Below are 14,120 nucleotides of genomic sequence, written 5' to 3'. Positions count from 1 at the left end.
AGAGAGAGAGAGAGAGAGAGAGAGAGAGAGAGAGAGAGAGAGAGAGAGAGATTTAAGTAGTTCCTTCATTGCGATGATTTTGCAGATCCCTATAGGGCGGGTATCTCAAATCCTCAATCTTCGCCCCTATCCCCGTGGGGATTTTGTAGGTCCCGATTAGCTTTCTGATCACGAATAATCCATACAGGTACCTACGGGTGCGGTTTTTTTGCCATTCCTAGGTGTAGTTTCAGAAAAAAAGATAGGGGTAATTTTGAGATTTTGGTTAATTTTTTAAACATGTCAACAAAAATTTAATGGCATGGTATTTTTGTCGCACTCATCTTTCAAGGTTATAAGCATTGTTGTCAAACTTGCGAATTAACTTGTAAACTTATGAGTTTAGGTAGTGGAATCGAGTTGCATTGAACACAAACTCAATCTTGAGTAAACTCAGGTAGACTCAGTTGGATTAGGTCTAACTCGTTAGTCCAAGATCGTGTTAGCAAGCTTGCGTTGTGCTTAACTTTTTCCCAGAACAACGTCGTTTAAACCTAGGAAAAAAATTTCCTTCTAGGGTTTCAAAACACTCACAAACTCACTCCTCTGTCACAGCGTTGCTTCTCACCCAAGTGTCAACTTACTCTTATTGCACTGCGCTGCCGTCGTTCGCCATGATGCCGTTGTTCACCATGCTATCGTTGTTCACTGTTATCATATCCATGATTCTGGAATAAATATAAATTGACAAGGATTTGAATTTTTAAAACTTAAGTCTTTACCATCCTTATGACATAATATCTATCATATATTTCTTATTCTTGCTGGGTGTCTTATAGTATCCTTGATGGACTAATTCTACAATATTAAGTCTGATAAACTCAATGTTGATTGTATTTGTATTTATAGGACTATATCGTATCAGGACAAAAAAAATCTAAATATGTCAAATGATACTTTGGTAGGAATTTTGAGAAATATTCGAGATTTGACCGATATTGTTTGAGGTTAAACTGAATCTAATAAAGAATTCATTGATCACATGAGGAGTGGAACTCAAAACAGAAAATGTAGTGACACCTCGGGTAGAAAGATAACTGTAACAAATCCCAATAATCGTAGGCTATCCGAGTTTAAGAAAAATACACATTCTTCTTTTCATGATGAAAATGATCTAGTCATAGCACAATATTGGATTGAAAAGTTAGAAAAGATCTTTAATGCTACGAAGTACGTAGATGCCTAAAAGGTGACCTTTGCTACATTTATCTTAGAAGGAGACGTTGAACACTTGTGGAGAGGAGCTAAGAATCTCCTAAAATCTAAAGGAATAGAAATTACTTGGGAAGTATTTCAAACAACGTTTTTCGATAAATACTTTCATGACAGTGAAAATAGAAAAAGAGACTGAATTTATGCAACTCAACTAGAAAAATATGACCATTGACAAACATGTTGATAAGTTTAAAGAAATTTTTAAAATCTTTGTATTCCTTAAACACCACCTAATATTCAATGGAAGGCCACTCAGTTCGAACTAGGATTACGACCAAAAATTAGAACAAATGTAGCAACTTTAGAAATAAAATATTACAACCTAAATGTAGAATAGTAGAAAAGAGTTTCTTAGAAGTTGAGTCGAACAGGAAAAGACAAACCTTCTTTAAGAGGAAGAAAGATATAGAAACACATAAGAAAAATAACTTTAAGAAATGATAGAACTCAGAAAGGAATAAACAAATATCTTTTAAGGAATTCTCAGCTCCATGTAAAATATGTGAAAAACCTCATAGTTTGACACTTTGCTATGCTGGACAAAATGTGGGTTATCATTGTGGCAAACCTAAACATTATGCCAACTGCAACGTTTCAAGACCTACAAGTAACTTAAGTACCAGGCCACAAATTAAAGGAAGAGTATTCTCTCTTAATGGAGGAGAAGCAACTGATTCTCCTAATATGATCAAAGATCGAACTCAATAAAGACCTGTGAAAAGTGGCTATTTCAAGTGTGTATTCTACAAGATTGTGTATAAATAACTTGTAGATTTTTATAATTACTTTTGCAAAGTATATTATATTCGTGGCTGAAAGCCAAACGTATTGTATTTGATTTAATAATTGTATTTGTATAATTATGATCAAATATTATATCCCATTGTAAGTTTATACAATAAGTTTCTGTTCCAAAAAAGGGTGTTACAGCTGTTGTTCTCTGTCGTTCGCTTGCTTTTCCTACCTCTGCTCTACTCCGTGCTATCGTCCCTGATCTCTGTCTCTGTTGCTATCTACATTGCTTTGGTTCGCCCCTTTATCATCTACAACTCCGCCGCACTATTATCGTTTGCCAATTTGCTGTATCACCATCTCAACTCTCAAGTCTTTGACTTTCTGGTATGCTTTTTACAAGCTTTTTAATCATTCTGTATTATAGTTTATGGTCGTAGATTATTTAGTAATTTTATTGTTTTAAATTTTTATATATTAGAATTTATTAGTCATTTAAATTTTACAAGTTCTCTAATAGCTTTGTATTGCTTTAATTTTACTGCACTTAATTTTATAGATTACTATATTAGAATTTAGTAATTTGATTATTTGATATTGTTAATTTAGTAATATGAATATTTGTCGTGGAAGACCAAGATGTTAGAGAATTTCAGTTTTAGTTTATTAGAATATTTAATTGTTGATTTGTTGAATTTGAATGTGTGTTCTAAAATACTAATTATAATTTATATTATTATTTTAATTTATTCTGTATTTTGATGTTGAAATTGTTAATTTTAAATTTTTAGATTTTATTAAATATATTTTTAAAAAAATTATAATAGATAAATTTATATGAATTTACGAATTAACTCACAAATTGAGTCTAGGTTAACTTCACTAGTTTATTTAGACTCGTAATTTTGACAACCTTAATTATAAATTTATTTTCGCTCTTTTGTGGATAATTTTGTTATTGTTATGAGAGTTTGTGAATATAAATAATAATTTTTAAATTAAAACAATCATTTCAGTATCTACTATATTATATGCACACAAAAAATCACTTAATAAATTAATTATTCGTATTGAATATATATTAAAATATAAAATATATATTAAAATAAATTAAATTATACATATATTTATATACAAATATATAATAATAAAATTAGGACCTGATTTTTAGTGTATATATATTATTTTTTTAATCACCAAACATTATATTCATTGATCCGCGTAGGAACATTAATTATGTGATCAAAATTTGACGTCAATTAATTGCCAGCTTCTCCATTATTGTTTACTTATTGGTTGATCACTAATTAGTAGGAGTCTAAAACAAGCTTTAAGTGTTTGTTTTTAAGTCCTCTCTTTTTGGTCTGGTTTTTAGTACTATTAATTAATTAATAATGAAGATTTGGTTTTACCCTTTTGGTCCTTGCTACTTCAAATAATCAAATATGTGCTACGGATAAGCCTAAATAAATATAAACCACAAAGAAAAAGAATTGAAGCTTTTGTTATATTTTGGTCTTTTCTTGGTCCTGAATCTTGTTGGGTTTTGAGACATCAACTTTAAATACCAAAAATGAACACTTTGTGGTACGGTTCTAGTCCATTGTATCTGTTGGGCCTTTTTTGGGCTTTCTTGTTGTTGCTTGTCCTAATGAGGTTGCGATATTCCACTAAACAAAAAAAATATAAAAAAAAAACCCCATGAGCACATCATATCGTAAGTAGGGTTTATCTGGCATGAAGTCATGAAATATAAAAAGATTATTTTTATTTTTTAGAATTTATTAAGAAATGTTGAGTTTTATACTTTTATGGTTCCCTATATATACAACGCAACAAACAAATTCTAGATAGCTCATCAGTCATCATGCCAATTGCCATGCCCCAAAACGAAATCCAAACCACGTGGTATTAAAAAAACCCGTTAGTTAGGGCAATTTTAATTATATATTTTTTTAATTAATTTTTGTTTAAACTTTATAATGAACCTATTTTTCTTATCCTATTCCAATGCGTGCTAGCTAGCGCACTTTCTTCCTTCCCACTCCCCCACCCCATATCTATGTCATTTTACTAAATGCTTTCTAAGGTTTTACACTTTTAATGTGTATGTTGAAATATTATTAAAATCATACAACTATACAAAAGAATTGTATCGTTTTATTATAAATACTCCTTTTTAATAAATTATGGAATAATTACTATAACTTGAATGAGATTATTAACGTAAAGGTAAAATTTTTAAAATATATTATTATATATTAAAACTAAAAAAATATCGAATGTTGTTAAACAAAAAAAAATTAATCTATAAAAAGAATTATTTATAGAGAAAAAGCATACTTCCTTACAAGTACAACACAACAAGTATATAAGAAGTGTAGGTTTGAGAACCACTAATGTGGCTTTATGTTAGGCTTTAATTAAGTTAAGGCACTTTCTCTTTGTTTGTGTATTTTAAAATGGAAAACTTTGGTGGAAGAAAGTGGCATCCACTAATTAAAGCTAATTTTTGTTTCCTTTGATTGCTAAATTATTAGTTAATGAAAGCATAGTCAATTGAATTGATGTGTGTGTGGGTCATTAAGCTATAAGTGAAGTCAATTTTGTAGCAAGGTTTGGTTAACATTTGGCAAAACAACAATGGTGGGACGGTTTTGCTTATTCAATAATGAATCAATTTCCTCTATTCCTCTTTTTTGCCCATTGGGCCTTTTTAGTTTGAAATCCTTATCAAATGTGGCAAAACACATGTTCATATAATTAGACCATCATTATGTACTTAGAATAATAAATATTCCTCTATCAAAGAATAATAAATAAACCAACTTGGGTTGGTCGAATGATCAGTTTACTCGTCCGTTTAAGTAAGTGTCGGGGGTTCGAATTCCACCTTGTGCATGCAGTAACCCATTAGCTAGCGACAAACTCTTAAATGGAGCTCAAATCTGCAACGAATTAGTAGTCCTTGACCTATCGGGTTGAGGGGATACCGTGGATAACAAAAAAAAAATATTCTCTCTCTCATTTAATTACTCTATTAGTATTTATAATTTTATCAAATTTGTTATTAGCTTTTATAGTTTAAAGATTTTTAATTGAATTTTTATATTTATAAAAAAATTTAATTAGGTCCTTTCTAATTATTCTTTGCTAAAATACGTTTTTTTAATATTTATTTTTATATTTGATGTAGGATAAATTATAAAATATTTTAAAAGTATTTATTCTAGAATTATAATTTTTAAACTATAACAACATGATTAAAAGTTTGTTTTTGTTTGACACTATAATATCTTGATTTGCAAGCACAATGTAATGATTGTTGGAATTTTTAAGTTTGAATAGTTTAGTGATACATCGGTTAAGTTTGGAAATGAAATATATAATATGTTATAAAAAGACTAGTACGGTTTTTGTTTTAAGATTTTTTTTTTAGGCTTGCTCTAACCGCATGACCAAACATTACTAAATTATATATGAAGGAGGGAAAAGTTCCATTAATGTAACAAAAACAAAAATTGTTCTTAAGAAAACATTTTTTTGGTAAGATGGGTGGAAGAAAGAGGAAAATCAAACTTTGTCTTTGGAAAATTTCTATTTTGTAATTTCCTTTTTTAGAATATGGATTTTTTTATCTAAAAAACAAAGATAAGCATTAAATCCCAATAATTCTAAATTTTTATGATCATTCATAATTAAGTGAAATGGAAAATGGAAAATGTAATAATGACAAATTAAAATTGAAATTCGGGCCACATTCTATATTTTTTTCCCCTTCCTTTTCTTTTGGAGGTTAGTGACCACATTCAATTAATTGCCAAATAGTTTCAAATATCCCAAGAGAATTTTTAATGTCCACCATAACTTTTATATATATACTCGCTTCATGTTTCTTATTATTTTCTTTTTTCTAGAATATTAAGGTAACGTGCGTCGGCTATCTGCAATATTTTAACAATTCTGAATCTGTCATCATATATTGTTTTTTCATTAATAAATAAATAAATAAAACAATACCTAAAACTAACCCAAAAGAGCTTTCAACCTAATCAATCATTATTGGGCCAACCGATGATTGTGTTTGTAAATTTTATGATCTAATGATTTATGTATGGATGTTAAGAATGTGTTCTAAGCGTCATATCTTTAAAAATAAAATATTTATAAGTATGACATATTTTTTGTTTTTATTTTTAAAATAAGTTATACCTACAATTTGATCGTCGTACCGTTTATAAAATTTATGCCAATTTTATACTTTTGAAACAAACAAAAATAATTATTCACATTTGCCAAAATTTAGAAAATATGATGATGTAATTTTCTTTTTTTTTTGTTTTTTTGTTGAGGTTGGTTGATGTTGGACTGTTGGAAGATGTTTTCCGTTCATAAATGATAAATTCTCTTTTTCTTTTAAGAAAAATGAATACATATGATATAGAAAGCCACCCAAGCTTGTGTAATCATAGTGAGGAAAATAAGTGGAAGATAAAGCACCATTAAAAACTAAATTACATTATTATTAGGCCAATATAGCAATAAAAAATAAGAGTAATTTTAATGAGATATTTTTTTAGTATTATTTTTAATAATTACAGTAATTAAATTAATTTAAAATTAAATTTTTTATTGGATATAATATTTAAAATAAGATTGGTATTCTAGTAAAAAGAGATTGTATTACTTTAAAGAAAGCCAATTAAATAGTGCTAACTTGTATATCTCATTAAATGAAATCATTAAAATGATATGAAATTTAAATTAAGATGAGATCAAGCATTGGAATGATAAATTTTACATTAAATTTTAAATAAATTTTTAGGGTAATTCACATAAATAAATGAAGAGTCCCGTTAGGGAGACAATGGATTATTTGTACAATGTGTACAATGGACTATTAAGTTACAAAACGAACATCCCTCATACTATTTAGAATAACCATCCGAGTACTAGGGATAATAAACATCTTCCCAAAAACTTAAACTGATTTTGAGGTTCACCAAGGATCAAACTCTTAACCTTTCGGATCTAGCACTCTAATACCATGTCATGATACCACTAATTCCAAAAGTTTCAACTGATGGGAAAAGGTAATACTAATGGTTATATCTCTAATACTCCCTAAATCTCCATTGTACACATTATACAAATATTCCATTGGCTTCTCATACTTTTCCATAAATGAAATAACCTCCAATATTATACCAATGGTCTAAAATCAAACAGCTTACATGTATGTCTCGTTTGCATATCTATGTAAAGCAATTAATCGGATTCGACTTACGCTTTCTCAATATAAATCAAATCAACTGGATTTGAATTAACAGGAACAAGGCTAAATTAAAATTTTGATTTAGTAGGGAAACACGTTTGAATTTGTGCATTCCATGGTAAATCGAAGTAAAACAATTCGATTTAAAACTCATAGTAAATCAAAACAATTGAAATCAATTTACAGGCCGTCACTACACAAAAAATGATGAGTACAGTCAGATTTATCATTGGATTCATCAAATAAATTCACCGGTAATCAGTTTACCGTAAAATTTATCGTCGTTCTGGAGTTGACGGTATAAACAGCGCTGAAAACTATTTACTGGCGGATTATTTTCATCCGATACTAATTACCGGTAGATTTTACGTCGATTTTTTCAATGAATTTGTCGAGATTGAGTTGATGATTACTGTGAGATTAATTCGACGGTAAATTTGGCGCTATTTCATGTGTTTAGGCACCAAGTTACCATTGGATTTATTCGCCGGTAAATCTTACGGTAGTTTTTTTTATTTTTTGGCCAGTTAAACTACAATTAGTATTCAAATTGAACCCCTCATTATTTTTAAAATGGGTTTCCAGTTCCTTCTTGATGGATTGACGGATCCAGGTTTTTAGGTGGTTGCGCCCCTGAAGAACGTCGCTCATCATCTGCTGAATTTGTTTAGCTTTTTGGAGGTCGTAGATCTTTCTAATTATGAGATTATGTCCCGCATCCCATATGAATTTTAACTGCACAAAGTGACTCAACAACATTAGTTAGTCGGAATAAAATACAATTCAAATACAGTTAATTAATTCAACATCTTTGGTTCTTACCGCCCACTTTTGAAACTATCTCTCTCTAGCCTCAACTAGGATCTTCGTCTACCTCGGTCGCGGGTGGTCGTACATTATTGTTCTTTAGTGCAAATCTATCAGAGAAAAAAAAATCTAACATTAACAAACACATAAACTTAAGATTAACAAACTTAAGATTAAAAAATTGTGTGTTCTCATGCCTGCATGCCATCGGGGCAAATTCTCAGCCGGATAACAGATGGCAGTGGTAGGGCATCCTACTGGGGGCATTGGAGGAATCTCCCACTGTGGTATCTATCGTTAGATCTACAGGAGGCGTAGTAGAAGGAGGCACGTAGTTCGGGTTTGAGACCATGATGAACGGCTGGTCCACTGGACCTGTCTGTGACGTCACAAGGATCGATGAGGTAGTCGGGGTAGAGGGCGATGACTAAACAGTACCCGGGATTCGGTGAAAATCCTCCCTCTACCATGACCATGAGACCCACTTGATCTACTTCTGCTATCGCTCGTCATGTCTACAAAGAGAATATATTATTAACACTAATCATCATATATACTACACGAATTGTTCAACAAAATTCTCCGAAAAAATTGGACATAACCACCCCTTAAATTGGACATATATCCACCTTTACGATTTTTAAAAATCCAACCAATATCAATCTACAGTATTAGTCAATACTCAACTAATTTTATAAGAATTAAATTCAACAAAGCATCTTTATTTACATCATGCTAAAGTGAAATCATCACCTTATTAAAGCATCATATCAATAAAAACTAAATATTCTATGAAATTTAAAAACTACGTAAATTGTATATCTATCAATAAGTAAAATATGAGTTTATAGTAGTTCACACTCTAAGTATCCATATAACATAACTCAGAAAAGAAAATCAAGAAATAATTCACCATACAATGAAATAATATGCAATATCACAAATTCATAGCCAATCTAAAATGTCACAAATTTTCATTAGAACAAATCATGATAGGTTGTAGGAAGAAACTTAACATTAACATCACTAAATTACTATAAGTGAGATAAAAAAAATACATAAAAGCATAAAATTTACATGTTAACTGAAAAAAAGCTTGCAAAAATTTCTAACGAGAAGTAATATGTATCCTTATTAATATATGCAGCAAAAAATAAATCTTCAATCACATGATAAATAAACTAAATCCATCTATTTAACCTTTAGTATAAATCTATTACAGTAAGCATTGGTAAGTTCATAAAATTCTCTTAAGAAATCCATAATATATGTATAAATGTATACTACCATATGAACCAATGTCAAAAGAGAATCACAATAATAAAAAATATAAAAAATTCTAAATCAGATTCTAACCTAGACTTGGTGGAAGACGATGAACTTGGTGGCGGATGAAGCGTCATGGACGAGAGGAGAAGCTGCCGATGCGAAGAACAGCACTCGCGGCGATGAGAAGAGCGGCGGGTGCAACGGAGGCTAGGGTGTTGGCGGCAGTAGGGCTGACAGTGCGGCAGGGTTCAGAGGCGGCTAGAGAGAGAAATGGAGAAGAGAGATTAAACAGGGAGAGAGTAGTTTTGAATTGAAGGGGGAGAGGGGTTCGTGCTTTGAATTTTATGGCTCATTATTGTCGAATTTGTCGGCGGATAAATCCACTGGTAACTCATTGTGGGTGACTAAAATACAGCGTTTCACTAAAATGAATTTACCGGTAGATTATTCTGACGGTAAATCCCTCGCTACATTTAGCGCTTGTTTCCCACGTCTTTCCTCCAATTATTACTGGCAAATTTACCGTCGAAAACGGAAATTCGCCGGTAAGGATTTGAACAAACGAATTCCACATCAAAACTGTCAGTAAATCTGTCGATTTAGCCGACACTAATGTACAACGCTAAATCCGACGGTAAATCTAACGGTAATCAGTGTTTTCTTGTAATGCATAACAAATCAGAACAATTGAATTCAATTTATAGTTGAAGGAGCCCTAAGTAAATCGAATCAAGTAGATTCGAACTACACTGTAACGGTAACAAAGTAAATCGAATCTAACAGGGTCAATTTAGCCTTCATACACCTATATATAGAATTCGAATCAGCTTGTTTCGAATTACAACCACAATATCTTTCTCCTCCAACAAACCACGTGAGAGAGAAAAATGAGGTCATAACACGATAAGATTCAAAACTATGGACATGGAAGATGACTCGAATTGTATCTATTGGTTGGACAGAGTTGCCCATATTACTGGTAGTACTAATGAAGAGGTTAGTAAATGATTTTTTTTTCAAGATAGATTAGAATGTTAGCAATATTAAGTTCCTCAAAGTATTTCATTATAAATGTTTGGTAGAATTTTAAATTTTAAATTATAAATGTTAGTTAGAGTAGTGATTTAAAAGTTTGTTAGAACTTTAAAACTACAAATGTTATTTAGAGTAATGAGTATAAATATTAATTAGAATAGTGATTAAAAATTTTGTTAGAATTTTTAAGTTATAAATGTTAGAATGATTAGTGATTAGAAGTTTTGTTAGAATTCATTTTAAGTTAAAATATATATCAGTGATAATAATGATTTAGGATTGTAATATATTTTATATTAAAAAATTTTTATTAGAATTCTTCATGTTATGTGATTTTAGATTTAGCTGGGATTTGATTTTTTTGAATATGATTAATATATTGTAATATTATAATTTTGACTATTTGTATTTTTTTTTTCAAAAGGACATGCATAATTTAAAATTCGTTTAATGTATTATTTTGTTAATTATTATGGTTTTTAGAAATTTTTTTATCATTATGCAGCCCACCCAATGTATTACCAAAATGAGAAGACAGCATAGTATGTCCCTGGATGATAGAATAATACCGTACTTGCAGATGGCCGGGTTATACCATTTTGTAAGGCTCAATGAGCACTGCTTTAGGTTCGATGAGCCACTAGTAAGTGCATTCGTGAAAAGATAGTGTCCGGAGATGTATACTTATCATATGTCATTCGAGGAGTGCACTATTATACTATAGGATGAAAGCAGATATAACATGATATTCAAGCATCATGTGATCACTAGATATCGACGTGGCCAGACATGTATGATGTCCATTATACTTTCTTACCTCCTAAATACCCTTTCGCTAATGAAGAGTGATCCGAATCAACCACCTGCAATAATTTTCAAACTCTTTATACTTTTCACGGTACTTGATATGATCAGATTCCCACATTCTATACTCAACTCCACAGTAAATGCTGTAAGTGTTCACACTTAACACAACTTCCTCTTTATTCTGAAACTGCTCACCAACTTAAAACTCAGCTAGACTACTATATCCTACGTATCTCTGGCCCCTAAATCTAGATTCTACATCCGATAATTCTTGATGTGTCATGGCTTCTAAGTCTATAGTCGAAAAATGTGGGAGGTATTGTTGAGTTCTCGAACTCGATGCTCCACCACCCCAACTAGAATGCTCCTTCCTAGATCATAATCACTATCCTCATCAATCATGACGGGCTCTGCATTAGCGTCATCCTACAGTACATATTCAACAGCATCTAGTTTTCCACCCTCCCCTGAAATCAAGATCATAACAGGAGTACCTGCTATCGCAATAGCAAGCTGACAGAAAGATCGATTATCACCTATTTCTTCATCACTATCGCGGTTTAGATCAGTTACGAAGGACAGAGATGCCACCAAAACTGTTTCAGGTATAAGGACAGGCACATATGAAGAGGCACCAACAGGCATTGAACTAGAGGCTCCTGGTAATGCTAAAGATTGAAGATTCCGATTCGATCTTCCTAAACTACGGACCACATCTCTAACCTTGGCCAATAGCTCATAAGTCTCAAAAAACTGACAATGACAGTGAAACAAAACTTACAAATTTTTGTCATTGTCTATTACAAATGAGTCATACTTCACACCATCTTGTACAACAAAAATTGAAATTCTATAAAATAACTTCTCTACTCGTTTTACGCTATGCAGTCCCAATTTTTAGATTATAGTATTTTGAAACTCAACAAAATTCGTAGAAGGTTTGATAAAGACACTCAACGGATTCTTATTAGTAAATTTTATTCCCTCTCGTGCTTTTTTTTATCATCCCTCTGTAGTACACAAGAACTAAAAACTATTTTCACTAGCCATTGTGAGTTCCACTCTAATGAACACCTAACATTCTGATTGTATTTATATAGCTTATATTTCTTGGTAAATCGAATTAGCTGAATTCGATTTATAGAATTGTCTCCATGTATTAGTAAATTGAATTCATTATATCCGATCTACTTGGTTTTATCAAACACGATAAATCAAAACAACTTCTTTCGAATTACGTCACGAACACTACTCCTTAGTAAATCGAACCAATCTATTTCGATTTGCAGCCACACTAGCTAAATCAAATCAAATGAATTCGATTTACATAGTTTTATTGCCAAAACAAGATATGCATATAAGCTGTTTGATTTTAGAATATTGCTGTAATATTATGCAGCGTTTGTTTTGCTGGACATGTCCATCACTTGATGGACACGGTGGTACGTGTCTGTCATTTGATTTATTAGACACAATTTTTTTATGAACACGGTGGTACACAAAAGCACATTAAATACATGTCTTTTATGTTTTTCTTTTAGTCTGAGACACTAAGACATAACTTATAATACACAAACTTTTTTAATTTTGTCCCTTCTTTTTTCTTTAATTCCTATTTGGTTTATTATGCCCTCTTTTTCACTGATAATTTTTTTTATAGGAATAATATTGACATTTGCAATTTATTATTCTGTCTAGTATATAATTACTAAACAAAGTAAAAATTGTGTATTTTATTATATCTATGTCTTCAATATTTATATTTTTGTGTTTCTGTCTCAACCCATATATAAATCAAATGTAGTCTTAGAGACCATTTGATTTGTTTATATAAATTATCCAAATTTTTATGATATATAATTCTATAAATATTTACATAATATTTTGATCCAAAATAAAATAGAATTAAAATCAAATTAAAGATGTTCTATTGGGCATAAATGCATAATGTCCATGTATGTGAAAGGAAAACAATTGAAGTTAATTAAAAAAGCTTAGTAGCATAGCATACATTGTATAATGATTCCATTTCATTGCATTTTTCTTTTGGAAAAGCAAGCATGGAGGATGTTAGTTCAACATTATTGGATGTGATGTATAATGTAATATATAATATATAGTTGAGGTTAAGGAGAACCAATATTGTAATGAGATTTAAACTGATTGGAATATAATTATAATTATTTATTTATTATCCTAACTATTGTATTAAGAAGAGATTATTTATTAATTTGCAATGATCTTGTTGCCTTACTTAGCAAGAATGCATACCAAAATGGAACTGAGCTTGTGAATAACAAATCAAAATAAATTAATAATATATCAAGCACCCAGACATTATTTAATTAATTAGTTATTATTACATGAAATATATATAATCCTTTATTCTCATCTAATCGCAGAAAGGGTTTTGGACAAATATGCTTTAATATAAAATCATTGAAAAGTTACATCCCCAGGCATGTCTAATCAAACTTTTTGGTAGCTTATAGTATAGTAACAATGATTGAAAATTAATATTGCTGATATTAAAAAGCATTAGAAGAAGTGGAGAACATGACCCACATTGATTCTATGCCTTTTAATAAAATTTTAGTTAAGTTGCTTCACATATGCTATGATGATCAGTGGAACTGTGGAAGCAATGTTTTCTGTAATGCAAAGTCATACCCTAAATTTTTTTTTTCTAATAATATCTTTGAATCAGAGAAGTCAAAATCTAATTCTTCTCAAATCAAAATTTTATTTAAATTTTTTACCATTTTATTAACTTATTTCTTCTAAACTTATCAAGTTTCATATTTGGCAATCATGATTATCTAAGTTAAAGCTTCAATATGTCAGCACTTGTTACTGCTTTAGTCAATAGTCACAAATTTTTACTTTAAAATCAAAAGAATAATTTTGCTTCTTTTCACACACTTTTAAAAAAAAAATACTT

Source organism: Arachis duranensis, chromosome 10 (assembly GCF_000817695.3).
Source record: "Arachis duranensis cultivar V14167 chromosome 10, aradu.V14167.gnm2.J7QH, whole genome shotgun sequence".
NCBI lineage: Eukaryota > Viridiplantae > Streptophyta > Magnoliopsida > Fabales > Fabaceae > Arachis > Arachis duranensis.
This window is presented reverse-complemented; position numbering follows the sequence as displayed.